General features: G+C 41.7%; 1 long non-coding RNA gene and 1 other non-coding gene across 2 annotated transcripts; both read right to left on the reverse strand.

Moving 5' to 3' along the window:
- Positions 1-856: 856 nt before the first annotated feature.
- Positions 857-13,060, reverse strand: LOC134403031 (uncharacterized). The gene is made up of 3 exons (XR_010025739.1): positions 12,878-13,060; positions 10,279-10,351; positions 857-1,954 (listed from the first exon to the last, which is right to left on the reverse strand). It is a non-coding gene; the product is annotated as an uncharacterized LOC134403031 (long non-coding RNA).
- Positions 10,835-10,916, reverse strand: TRNAS-UGA (transfer RNA serine (anticodon UGA)). The gene has a single exon. It is a non-coding gene; the product is annotated as a tRNA-Ser (tRNA).
- Positions 13,061-14,393: the final 1,333 nt, after the last annotated feature.

Genomic DNA, 14,393 nt, shown 5'->3' on the forward strand with positions numbered 1-14,393 from the left:
TTGTGGCCTTGTTTTCTTAGTGGCTACTAGTCCTGATGGCTCTATGCTACCTCCAATATCAGAGGCTGTAAGCCTATACTGCAGCTGCTGGGGAACAGAGGCAGGAGGGTGCTGTTGTACTCATGCCCTGCTTGTTGGGGATCTCCCCCCCCCTCCGTTGACAGCTGTTTGGCCACTGTGTAAACAGAATACTGGACTAGATGGACTCCTGGTCTGATCCAGCATGGCTCTTCTTATGTTTACTTGTGGCAATACCTTTAGCACATTACAGCAGTGCTGTATTGATACCGTTCATGGGAGCTTCTGTATAAGATCTGAAAGATGCCACTTGAGTTACGCGACTGTATAAAGATTAAGCTGAGATGGCAATGGGGACTCTGCCTTTTCTTTTTAGTTTGTATAGCTGAGCCCTACCTGGAATGCCGTTTCTTTTTAGTTTGTATAGCTGAGCCCTACCTGGAATGCAAGTGTGGAACTTCAGTTCAGTCAAAATGACACCCGTGAAATGAAGTTGCAGACAATTTACTTAGTTATTTGCTTAATTCTTCTATAAAGATGTAGCTATTCAAATAACACTGCTGGGGAAATGAAAGTTGGGAAGAGCATGGGATTTTGATCATGTGTCTGCAGAATATCACCTATAGTAATATTCCCCAGATGTTGGTGTTTGGAAATTTCCACCAAAGACCATTTTCACGTTTTAAGCATTTATCTTAAATAAGATCTTTCATTCAAAAGAGAGATCTGGGCCAGTCCTTTTGGTGTACAGGAAGCAAAGCCATTTATGTAGGTGCCGAAACATGATAGCAGCCCATTGTCAATCATTTAAAATCTAAATTAGTTTCAAATCTGTTACTTTTTTCTTTAACCCTGTTTTATTGTATATGATTAACACTGTATTGGTAACTTATATAGATGTATCTAATACACAAGGGGACGTGCAGCGTGGCTTTGTTTCTTCTGTTTGATCTGTTGCCTTTGCAGTAATAAAGTCCAATTATTTTAGAGTTGTGCATAAATGGTGCCCATTCTTTTTTTAGGTTGTTCCCCCTTCTTTCTCTTTAACAATTCGAGTAAATGACAGCATGGAAACGTGCTTCAGCCAAGGAGGCAAGTCTAGCAAAATGCCTCATTTTCCCTTCTGTAGTCTTCTCTTTGGCTATAAACATTGTTCCCGTGCACGTGGGTCCATGATCAAAAGATAGCTACTTTCCACAGCTCATACTCAGGTTGATCAGAAAGCTCATGGATCTGGGGTCTCCAATGTGGTGGCCTTAGGCAGCACCAGACTCTCTGCTCCTTATTTTATTTCATAAGATTTTATGCACACACACACACACTTATACGCACACACATATATATTGACTGCCATGTGGCAAGGCAAAGTAATGCCCTCCAGCACCTTTTGTTTTTGGGTTCAAAAGAATGGTTTTGTGTGTTGAACCTCAGTCACCACCTCTACTTTGTACTTAGGTTCTTGGACTAGTTATGTTTCTTTTCGTATCACCAGTTTGCTTTCTTGGAAATGTTTTTTTTGTGATTGTCCATGTCCCCCGTGGTAGCCATTTTGTGAATGTGCAAGTCCCCCCAAGGCAGCCATTTTGTGAGAGTGCGCATAACAGATTATCAAAACTCAAAATATGTCCACTGGTTCAAAAAGGTTGGGGACCTTTGTCATGGAGAGATGCTAGTGAATTTAGCTTTGCCAAATCTAGCAACCGACATTCTTGACTCACTCTCTACTTGCCCTTTTTTATTCCTGCATCATAGAGCTTCTTAGAGTTTTGTTCAGTTTTTGAAGTCTTCTTGTTCTTTTGAAATCTAAAGAACTTAGCAGTATTTCTTGCCAAACATGGCAGCTTACATCCATAACAATATGTTTTTAGAGTCATATGAACCAACAAAGAACATAAAAAATATTCTAGCAGCACAGGCCATAAAAACATTCCAGCGGCTGAAAGAGAGGAAAAACAAAGTAAACGTTTAGTGAAACAAAAATATCTCCACCATTTATCTCAAAGCTTCCACAAGAAGTGTTACAAAAGGAGTTCCACAACCATGGTGATGCCACCGAAAAGATCCTGTCCCATCTCTTAGTAAATGCACCTCTGAAGGGAACAGGGTGTGGTCCAATGCCTCATATAGTGAACGTAGTGGGCAGGCAGATCTACGTGGGAAGAAGTGGTCAATCACATATCCTGGTCCCAAATGATTTAGTGCTTTATACACACTTTATACACAGAAATGCACTGGAAGGGATTATTATAGGCATAAGAATACCAACCTCCCTTACAAGATAGAACTACTAGGAAAGGGACCATAGCTCCAGGGGTGACCAGAAGGATGGCAATTTGCTCTAGCCCCCCTTCCCCAAAGCAAGAGGCCCTCTGCCTCAGCTCCTATGCATATCATTGGCCCCTGAACCAACCCTGCCACATTGCTCACCAGAGTCCCACAATGGCAGGGCCCCAAAGGTCACACCTCCCACAGACCCTATCATCCCTTTGAGCAGCCTTCCACAGCACAGAAGTGGGGCACATGCGTTGCATGCAGAAAGTCCCAAATTCAAACCAAAGCATCTCCAGCTGATGAGAAATTCATCTACCTGAAACGCATGAGAGCCGCTGAGCTAGATGGCTAAGTAGTATGACCTGATGTAAGGCAGCTTTCTATATTCCTGGTCTTGGAGTGGCATTGCTACATTCCATATTCCAGCCTCCAGAATTATGTCAGCAGACATGCCATCCCTTTCATGAGAGCTATCCTATGGGTTTTACCACTGACTAAACAAAGGTGTAGTTTCACGGTCCTGTGGTACACGAAGAGGTCATGTGAATCTAGGCACCTGGAGCTGGCACTGATCTGGGACTAAAATAGTTCCAATCCTTTGAAAGTCTAGTTTACAATTATTGTTATTGTTATTATCTCAATTTATACCCCAGCAGTACCCTACATTGTAACCCACCCCTCTAAATTGAGGTGTATTTAATTATATTTTTAACTTTTGTATATTTCTATTTATAAGTTTTAACTGCATATGTTTTAATTTTGTAAAGCCGCCTTGAGGCCCAGCATTGGGTGAAAGGCAGGCTACAAATCATCATCATCTTCATCATCTGAAATACAACTTCATTCAGAACAGCATGAAAGCAAACAGGCTGTCATTCCAAATCCTTATCTCACGATGACTAAGCAGCAAGAGAGATTGCTTCCTTTTCTTATGAGAAATAGGACAATAGCACCGTATCAATCAGGAATAGCAAGTGCTACTGATGGTTACTGAAGAACTTTAATTTCCGGAAGGCCATCACTATCCCTTTCTCAGTTCATAACAAATGAGCGGGCAAGGCAGTTCAGTGTGGCTGGCTGCAAATGAAATGTTGTAAAGCTGATGTAATTGCAGAGTAAGTGATAAAACTGTCTTGCACAATAAAAGCCTTCATATTCTTTCAGGTTTGGATGTGGTGATATGCATCAGTTGCTTGTGGTTCATGTTATTGCTTCTGGGCACCTATTTTGACCTATCGGCATCAGCAGTGCTGCCTAGGCTCCAGTATCAAGCTGCAATTTTCAGGGTTTGGGCGATGGCCTGTTCCATTGGCCCAGGACTGGGGAGCCTGCCTCAAAATGTTGAAATACAACCCCCATCATCCCTCACTATTAGCCAGGCTGGCTGGAGCTGAACGGTCCAACAAGATTTGCAGGGCCATAAGTTCTCTAGCGCTGCTTTGGCCCATTGTTTGGCCCAGTATTTGGCCCAAATACTGTTGTGTATTTGCATGTTCCAGATGGTGGGTTGAAGGAGCCCTAGGAACTTTGCAAGCTGCCTTATACTGACCCTTGGTCCATCTAGCTCAGTATTGTCAACAATGACTGGCAGTTTCAACTAATAATTTTTCCAGCCCTGCCTGGAGAGGCCTGGGATTGAACCTGGGTCCCTCTGCATACAAAGCAGGTGCTCGACCCACTGAGCTACAGGTGGTTGATAGAAAGCCAGTTTAGAAGGTGGATGATAAGATGATGCCAGGAATGAAAGAGGGGAGTGGCTTTGGTGTGAAGGACTAGAAGCCTACAGGTATGTTACAACCTGGGATTTCAGTCTTAACCAGCAAGTATAAAAGATATGGTAAGAGAAGAGAACAGCTAGCTCTTCAAAAACAAGATACTGTGGAGACTATTACACTCTCCAGTTTCCTAAAACACTTTCTTTCTTTCTTTCTTTTTCTACAAAGGCAGTGCACTCTCAACCCGCTCTTCCCAAGTGGAGAAAGGCTGCGTTCGGACAACACAATAGTCAAGGTTGGGTTAAAAGTCAACTCCAGGGTTGATTATCAAGGGGGTACTCCCCACACAACATGATTATAATCAACCGTGGAGTGGATTAACCTCAGTGTCAAGTTGACTATTAGTCAACTGTGTGTTTGATTGATACATCCCCTGCCCTCTTTCCACCCCAGTCCTCCTGCTGGTATCCCATCAGCCATTGCAAGTTCTGCTGGCTGGTGTAGAGCAGTAGCCACTGCTTTGGTTGCTCTTGCCAGAGGACTCTGTAGGCAGCCGAAATAGCCAACTCAACGGGGTGAAACAGTCCATGGAGCCCGACAGAAACACGCTAACCAATGGTTGTGTGACTAGTCAACTCTGCAGAGCATTGTTTTTCTCTGTTGGTTATTTTGGGAGAATAGTCAACCGTGGGGTAGTTTTTGCCTGACAGACAACACGATAACCAATGGTTGACTATTCAACTAATGGTTGACTATTTAAACCACTGTTGGTTATTGTGTTGTCCAAATCCATTCCCACGCTGGTGTCCTGTTTATAGAGAAACAACTTGTGTTTTGGTCTTAAAAGATGTTTGTGTGCTGTTGGTTGCCCCTAAAATTGGGCTTTTAGCAAATGCGTTCGTGTTTGGGCTAGGCCAACCATTTGTAGTGGTAGGATGGCCACTTAGGTATCACCAATGCAAGAGGAACCACATCACCAGAAAGATGGGTAAAAGAGAGGACACACATTTGCATGTGCTAATTTATATGTAGAAATGCAAAGTTAGAAATTGCTAGTATAAATTTAAATAGAAACACAGTACATCTCACCATCGTGAGAAAGACAGTGACCTGCATGTCTGTTTGCTCAATTTGCTGTCCAGGTGCTGTTGATGGGCACCACCAAGGGCCCCGAGTTCTCCTTTCTTAACACCCTTTATCTTTTCAAAGCAATCTCCGATTAGACAGCTTTTGGACTACAAACCCCAATACTCCTGACCATTGACCATGCTGCCTAGGGCTGATGGGAACTGGACGGCCCCAGGTTGGGGAAGTCTGACCTGATCAGTTAACACCTAGGTGGACTAGCAGCACAACTTGGAAGAGTATAGAACAGGGCAGGCACAGGTTAACGGCTTCAGTGAACAATAGGCCTAAAACTGAGGGACATGTTATGCTAAATATTTTTAAATGCTTTCTTTTTCTGAGGAAACACTGCAGGGTGGGCCCTGATCCAGTCTGGGACTATGCTGCCAAGGAAGAGTGTTTTTTTTAAAAAACAAACAAACAAACAAACAAACAAACACCTTTCCCCTCCTCCTACCATTTTCCAGCTGAAAATACCTCATACCCTGATACTGATTTTTTTTAATCCCTTCCCCAAAGGTGCTGTTTCCCGCAAATTCTATAAATAGTATCTTCAGGAGCAAACAGTAGTTGGCATGTGAGTAGGTGGGTGGGTTGTGGGAAAAACAGCACAGGGAAGAAAATGTTAAACCCTGTCCACAGACCAGTGTGCTGATCTGGTTTAGGGCCCTACAGGGGCTTCTTCTCACAAGATAAAGTGACCTATGCTAAGCCCACTTTTCAAAATGCTTGCTTAGGGTAAGATGTAGTTTGAGGCTAAGTGTGGATATGTGTCTTCAGTTCTGATCCCAGTAAAACTAATGGGAATTTTGCTATTGGTTTCAGCAGGATAGGGGTTGATCTCTGCTATAAACTAGCAAAAATGGTTCGCAAAACGAGGTAGGCATATGGCTGTGTCTGCATGCTTGAGCTTTATGAATGGCAATGGTTTTCTTTTTTAATCTCCTTCAAAGCATCTCATAGTGCTTTGGATTACTAGGCCCCTACTCCTACAAAAGTATATGATTATTATCAGGGCCTGTTTTCTGAAAGAGCTTATCTCATAGTTTTCAAGTTACAATATTAGAATTTCCAGAGGGGTAGCTGTCTTTGTCTGTTGCAGCAAAAACAACACTTTGAACACTAACTAGTGTATTTATGCTGGCATAAGCTTTCATGGGACCCTGGCACTTTAAAGACTTGCCAGTCTTTAAGATGCCACAAGCCTTTTTGCTACACCGTTAGGTGTATTTAAATCTCCATGGCTGCTTCTTTAATAAAAAAGCAGATGTGGTGAGGTGTGGGAATATCTAACTTAGCCTTTGCCTACTTTCTGTTGTTGTTGCAACACCTCCCTTCCCCCATAGCTGCTTTGCTGCCTTGAAGGTTTCCAGATGTGTTAGTGGAAGATAAATAAATTTAGAACCCCACAGAAAAGGGGTGGTGGGTTGCAGCTGAAATGCACTGGGTAAAAGAAGGGTTCAGCATTCCTGCCCCTGGTGCAGTCTCAGTAAAATCCAAAATAAGTAGGGGGTCTACTTAGAGTAGATTCATTAAAATGAATTGGACAAGTTAGTCATGACTAACTTAAGTCCTATTTGTTCCAATGGGTCTACTCCAAGAACGACTTACGTTGGATTATACCCTCTGTGTTGAAAGTTGCCAGCTCACAGGGCAAGTTTACCCTAGAAAAAGCAGCCACTGGGGTTTTAATCCATTTTTTCTTATAAAGTGCAGTTTTGCCCAAGTCCATGTCTATGTACACATCTGTAGCTTGAATCAACAATTGGAGTAAATGCAAGTTGCCAGGGCTTCATCTATATTCCTTGACCCACTCTTTCAGCCCATGCTGCCACCATTTACACATAATTAGATTAATCAGTCCAGAATACAGCCCTCTTGCACAATTTAAAACAATGGCACATGTTTCAAGACAGAGAATTGAATGCAGAAAATTGTATGTTTTGGAAATTTTCAAGTATTTTGTTATTAAATATGGTGACCCTTTAGTCATTTTCTCTTATTATTAAGGTCCGTGTTGAGTAACTAAAAATAAGAACACATGCTGTTGATTATGTAGATGTCTGGAATGGAGGTTTTTTTTGTCCCCCCCCCCCCCAAATCCTGGTGCCAGAGTGTCTGAGTATTCACCCTCCTTTCTAATAAATGCTATTAACAAAATGTCTAATGGGACAGGGAAATCTCTCAGTAAGTCCCCAGTACACATTTGTATCTAACAATCCACAAAGTAGCTAAAGCTACTTAGTTCAAATTAGATTTTGTCATATTGACGTCAATTGGGCTGAATTGGTTTAAATGTAAGAACACTTTAAACAAAAGAACCTTCTTTCTTGTGGAGCTGCACAAAAGAATATATTAAAGTCTCACATGTCCAGTGCACATTAGCACTGTCGGTATCAGGTTTTGTGGCCACTTGGGCAATATGTTCTCAATGACCCAGTTCATATGGGTCATGAGTTAAATCGTGAGTTAATTGGCCGTGTTTCACTGGCATCTTGAATATTCAATCTGCAATTGGGGGTTGCTACATAATGTCCAAACCTGGACACTATAGGTTAATCATGGGTTAAACAACCCAATCAATGGTTAGGTTGTCTGTGGGTTGTTCAACCCATGATTAACCTACAGTGTCCAGATTTGGACATCATGTAACAACTCCCAATAGGATAATTAACCCATGATTTACTGCTATTACATGAGAACAACCCCAATGGGTCACCGCCCTCAATGAGTCTATCTCCACATTACCATTGTCACCAGCTGCTATTACTCCTCTTCCTCCTACTCTCATTGTTGCTACCATTTGCTTGCTTCACAGTGGGTGACTTTGGGCCTGTCACTGACTCTTAACCTGATCTAACTCACAGGTTGTTGTGAGGATAGAATGGAGAGGAGGAGGACAATGACCATGTAAGCTACTTTGAGTTCCTTGCAAGAGGAAAAAAGGCAGGATGTAAATGTGCTTCCAGACACTTTTTTTAATTGTGCAATTGCATTGTCTCATTCACAAGATTCTATGGGGGATAGGATGGAGGCAGTCCAGACGACACCATCATCAATTTGTAACTCAACCATGTTTTCTAACCACCTTATGTTTTTTTCTTACCAAAACAAACCAGTTAAAGAAGAAAAGAGGGAACAGCTGCACAATACCTTCTCATTGTTAGCATCAGGAATCTGGAAACACCCTGGGATGACATCCATATATTAGTAGAAATCTACATCTGAGTTACTACAGAACAGAGATACTAACAGACTAATTTGGAATGCGGGACGGCAGAAACCCTTTTGTTGTTATTGTTAAAGGAGTCAGGAACCATTGCTGGTCTACTGGAAATCATCCAGTGATCTATCAGTAGATCCTGGTCTACTTTCTGCCCACCCGGGTTTAGATCACCCCCTTGATGATCACTTGTGTTTGTCTGTTCTTTTGTCAAAAATTAAATAAGCAAAGAGAAAGGGAACAACATTTCAAAATGAATCAACATGGAAATATTGTACATCTAAAGAAAGGGGGGAGATAATGCGTTGGCATTTAGAAAACCATAGATAAGCTAGGACAGCCACAATGATTAATAGTCAGAAAGAAAATAAATTCTAGGAACGTAAGAAAGGAGAGATGAAATCTATGAAGCTCAATATTTAAACAGAAATACTGTAAGAAGAAAGCTGTTGACAACAAGACCAACCTTGAACAAGAGGAGCAGCTAGGAAATAAAATAAATAAAAAAGTATTGCATAAAAAGGGTATTTAAAATTTGTAAGGGAATGTACAAATTTGCACAATTACCTTGCAATCCTACGCATGTCTACCCAGGCACCCCAATGACTTCAGTGGGGCTTTTGCCCAAGAAGGGGGTATAGGATTGCCACTTCACTGTTTTAAATGCAAAACAAACTTCAACGCCATGAAACTATTGCATGCAGAAAGAAAGCTAGAAAGTTGATTTCTTTAAACATACAAATGTTTTTTTAATTTATGATTTTAAATGGTGAGTGGGTGAGGCTTAAGTAAAGAAATGGCAGGAGCAAAACACACAAACTTGTGAATTTCCCCCACAATCTACACTTTTCTCTTGCCTTTCTAACAGCATTCAAGGCAAGTTACCAACCAACCAACCAATCAATCAGGACAATATGCAACAGTATGAGATATTCTAAAAATTACAACCACTAACCTAAAACACAAAATAGTTGCACCGTATTTTGGATTCTTGCCTAGGTCAATCTAATGATCGTCCTTTTCAGCTTTGAATGTCCATGTAACATCATACACGTGCAGGGCGAGCAGGGTCACGCCCCCTGTCCCCGCCCACGGCTTCCACACCTTGATTGGCTTGTACAACTGGTTTGCTCGCCGCTGGTTCGATCCCGATCACCACACGTGTTCGCTCAACCCACAATCTGAATGTCTGAAAATAACTAATGCGCACCCTTCTTCCAAGGTGTGCTTTGCGCTATGTATCTTTGAAGATGTGAGGTCAGCTCTAGAGCCTCCGTCCCCAACCTGGCGCTCTCCAGATTTTTTTGGACTTCAACTGCCATCAGCCCCAGCCAGCATAGCCAATGGTCAGGAATGCTGGGAGTTGTGTTCCAAAACTTCTGGAGGGCACTAGGTTGGGGAAGGCTGCGCTGGAGGAGTTATTTATTTATTTATTTATTTATTGCCCTATTTACCCTAACCAAATTTCTGGAATCTATTCTATATCAACTACACTTCAATACCACTTCAGAAAAGATTTTCTATCTCCTGTCTGACACTGACTCTAGGGTAACGCACAAAGTATCTCTTTTTGCCCTGGCAGCAATGAAAATTCGGGCAAGATTTATTACTGAGATTGCAGTTGACTGTGCTGGAGATGCTCTTATTTAACTACAAATTTTATATTCAAATTTTTAATTGTACTGAATTTTATTCTTTTATTATGTATGATCTGTTTGTGATTTTATGTAGTATTTTTATATTGTTGTTTCTCCATAATGTATCTATTCTGTATGTGAATGGCCTATGGCCTAAGCGTTAATAAATTATTACTTACTTACTATTTATTTATTGCATTTTTATACCGCCCAATAGCCGAAGCTCCCTGGGCGGTTCACAAAAATTAAAACCATTCACAAAAATTAATTTGATTTGAGAACAACTCACGATTTGTCTGAAGCGTGGAATCATTGCAGCTCACTGTCCGTTTTTTTCACATACCCGAGATACTTTTCTTTTCCTCTGGATGAAAGATTTTGAGCTAACTGCACGTGTTCTTTAATCGAAGCAGGGTGTAAATTTGCTAAAAATCAGGGCTATATTCCATTAATGCTCGTACTAATGAATAGGATAACAAATCAAATTTGCGCAACAATTTTGTTGCGTTTTGGTCGTTTCTTCATGCAAGTAAGATTCACTTTACGCACCGTGGTAACTATTGCATCCAGAAGGTAAAAAAAAACAGAGCTGTGACATTCTGTACAAAATGATTTACTGTAGTATCAGTTTCTTATTTGAAATATTGTATCATGTTGTATCGTGATTTCTTTGTGTGTGTGTAATTAAATAAAAGATTGAATTGTAGCACACACACCGAACGGGTGGATAGAAATGAGGCAAAATCCTGTTCTAACGTTTGGTACCATCACCTCTGGGGGTTCAACATTTGGTTTTACTGATTGGGTTTCGTAACTTTAAAAGAAAAGAGTAACTCTCAAATTTTCGCAGCGAGCAGGGTTCGAACCTGCGCGGGGAGACCCCATTGGATTTCAAGTCCAACGCCTTAACCACTCGGCCATCGCTGCTACACAGGCTCGCAAGGCAAACAAAAGCTTTTGACAGAACAGGAAGTGGCGTTTGACAGTAGTTTAGCAGGTATGTCATCGTTGGAACACCCAATTAGAAAACAGCGTGCCTCCGCTTCTCCAATCGAAACCGGGGAAAGGCGGGCGTTCACAGAGAGCTGCTCCTGTTCCTTAGCTAACAGCGTCACCCAGCAACGGAGAGTCTTGGGAGGCGCTATATAAACAGCAGCGCCAAAGCTGTCATTCCGCTTCTGTTGGCAAGAGTGAGGCTTCCAGAGATCTATAAATCTCCCACAAACAAACGTTTATTCCACTTCGCGGCTTACTTTCGTTCTCTCTCTTGCCAATTCTCTCTCCTCTTATTATAACACACATGATTTTCCTGCTTGCGCGCACCTATATTTAAGCTCATTTCTAAAATTGGCTGGAAAGCCTCTTTACACACAGGTTGTCAACAAAGGGAAAGCTGCTGAGGTATGAGGGGTAGCGGGGGTTAGCTTTCACACTGGCCTGGTTCAGACAACACGCTAAACCATGCTGCTTAACCACAAAATGGTTAATGGGATGCATTTCCGTAACCATTTTGTGGTTAAGAAGCATGGTTTAGCGTGTTGTCTGAACCAGGCCAAAGACTAGCAGGCGCCAATTTCTCCACCCAGCAGCCCCTCAGGAAGTTACTTTTCCACTCAGCTCCCCAGGGCTTCAACCTCTGTCCTGGAACAAAAATAAGGAAAAGGCTTGAGGCACCTTAATGCACAACAAATTTATTATGGCATAATTTTTCATGCACTAGAGCCCACTTCTTCAGATGCATGAACTGTTATCCTGAGCTGCAGGTAGATTATATGCACAGCGAAGGGGAGGGTTGGTGGGTGAACAATGAAGTCAGAGCATGAAATGCAGAAAGTACAGACAATGACAATGACATTATTAACTGCGTCAATTGTAAATAAATAATTGTTACATGCTTTCAGCATTTCCTTTCCGTATGAATCACTGTTCACTCTAAACACACACTGTCTATATATACCTGCAGCTCAAGATAACACTTCATGTATCTGAAGTGGACTCAACTTCACAAACGTTCATACCATAATAAACCATAATAAGGTGCCACAAGACTCTTTGTTGTTTTGCTAGAACTTACATTCCCTAACAGATTTCCCCAGGGCTGAGAGGTCCTTGGCAGTTGGCAAAGTGCCTTTCAGTGAGCCTCCTAGATTGGCGGGCCCTGGCCATTGGCTTAATTGGTGGCAATTGTAGGTAGTCACAAGCCACCATTTTATATTTCCCACAATACCCTGGAAGTGTGCTACATTAGGGGCGTGGTGGGAAACTTAAAATGGTGGCTCATGGATTCAGCTGCTCAGCATTGGAGTTCCAGAGCAGGAGCAAGTGTCTCTGGGAGCTGCTGTAGTATTGAAGTCCCATCAGCTGCCTGGAGGTGCTGAGTGCTAATGCTTATAGAAAACTACTCAATTGTTTTTCACCAACTATTTCTTTTGCCACGCATAATCATCTCACTCATAGTCTGCCTGTTTGACCTAGGAAAGTCTATGTTTTAAAATACACCATGGAATAAGTAATTTTTCCAGGACATATGAAGCAACCTCAGATTGAGTCAGATCAATGGTCCATCTAGCCATATATTGTCTAATTCAATTATCAATTTCTCTAAGTTCTCCAGCTAGAGGTCTTTCCCATCACTGCTATCTGTTTTTTTTAAACCTGGAGATGGCATAGATTGATGACCTTATGCATGCAAATCATATGCTCTACTACTGAGCTATGGTCCTTCCATGCAAATATGGGCATACTTTGTTAATGCAGCAATGATGATAACAGAAGCCAAATCTACTCTGTATTCTTCTGTCATACATACCTCTATATGCTAAATGTATTTTCCCCCTCTTCCTTATACTCTCTTCAGCCTCCTGTACAAACAAAACACCTCCATTTACCTGCTTCACACTCTTCTCCATTCAGAGGCAATATCAACCAGTTTCTGCGTGATCCCAAAGCTCCCGGGTATAGATACAACTCCCAGAATCCCCCGGCCAGCATAGCCATTGCTAGTCCAACATATCTGGATGGCATCAGAGTAGGCAAGGCTGAGCTATACAGTTCTCTGTGCATTCATTATGTTGTGACCCTCAATTAGGGCTGCAGGATGCCACTCACCAAGTCAACACAGCCTACCTTTTACACATGTGGTGGTTTATGGGGATAAATACAACTGAGAAAATTATTTACTTTGAGGTAAACATTTGAAGAATCAACTGCTTCTGAGGTCAATGTAGTACTTTCCACTGTCTGAAAGAGGGTCCTATATTAAATGTAGTTTCTTTGAAAAATAGTGACTATGTCTGAGAGGCCAAGGAATTATTCTTATTAAAAAGTCTCATGTTTTAGAGATTAACTATCATCCAAAGTTAGAGAACTTTGTTTGGAAAGCCTGATTCTTACAATTACATTATTGCCTTAAAACAAAGCCAAATTATTTACTGCATGGGAAGGCTTTTTATTGGAAAAAACAATGTATTTGTGTAGATTCCCCTCCACTGACGTCAGAACTTGATTCTACTTTGAACATTTGAGGAAGAGAAGAAATTGTTTTTCCTTTCGTTCTAGTTACATATTTACTTGTTCATTAGTCATTCTGTTATTCCATGCCAGAATTCAGTTTACTAAATAGCAAATAACACTAGCGTTTTTGTGTCAGACCAATAGTCCATTAAATCCAGATTTCTGTCTCTGACGTTTCAGGGGAAATGTGTGAGAGCTGTATTGATCATGAAGAAAATCTAGAGAAACAGCAATGTTAATATGCAGCAGCAACAACAACAACAAAAAGTGTTGTGACTGGCTTATTATGGAGACAGGTATCTTAGCCAATTGTCTATGTCAGCCTTCCCCAAACTGGTGAACTCAGAGGTATTGGACTACAACTCACATACCCCCAGCTAGGATGGCCATTGGTTGTCTATCAGATTTGAAAGGCAGCAGGTCAGGGACAGCTTGTTTATGCCAACAGAGGCATGTTGGGCACTGAGAAAGTGCTAGGTATGTATCGACATGGGCTAAGTACCCATAAGTCATAGAGTGACTAATCCCATATTTAGAGAGAGGCAATTTTGGGTGCAGCATGGAGCTCATAGTACATTTTCACTGTGCCCGTTTGATTGTATGAATTGGTCCTTTGAGTAGCATATTAATGTGGATAAATATTAAACGTTAAGAAGGTATGTGTTCACTTGCAGAAAACTGGGAGCTAAATCACATGGTTTCCTTACTACTGCCTGCCTGAATATAGTGCCCTCCAGATAGTTTGGATTTCAGTCCCAGCCAGAATGGCCAATGGCCAGGAATGCTGGAAGTTGTAGTCCAAAATGTCTGGAGGGCACCAGGTTTGGAAAAGCCTTCCCACACAGTACGGTGTAAACAGCCCACATGTGATTTGGGGGGTGGGGTGGGGAC

Source organism: Elgaria multicarinata, chromosome 8 (assembly GCF_023053635.1).
Source record: "Elgaria multicarinata webbii isolate HBS135686 ecotype San Diego chromosome 8, rElgMul1.1.pri, whole genome shotgun sequence".
NCBI lineage: Eukaryota > Metazoa > Chordata > Lepidosauria > Squamata > Anguidae > Elgaria > Elgaria multicarinata.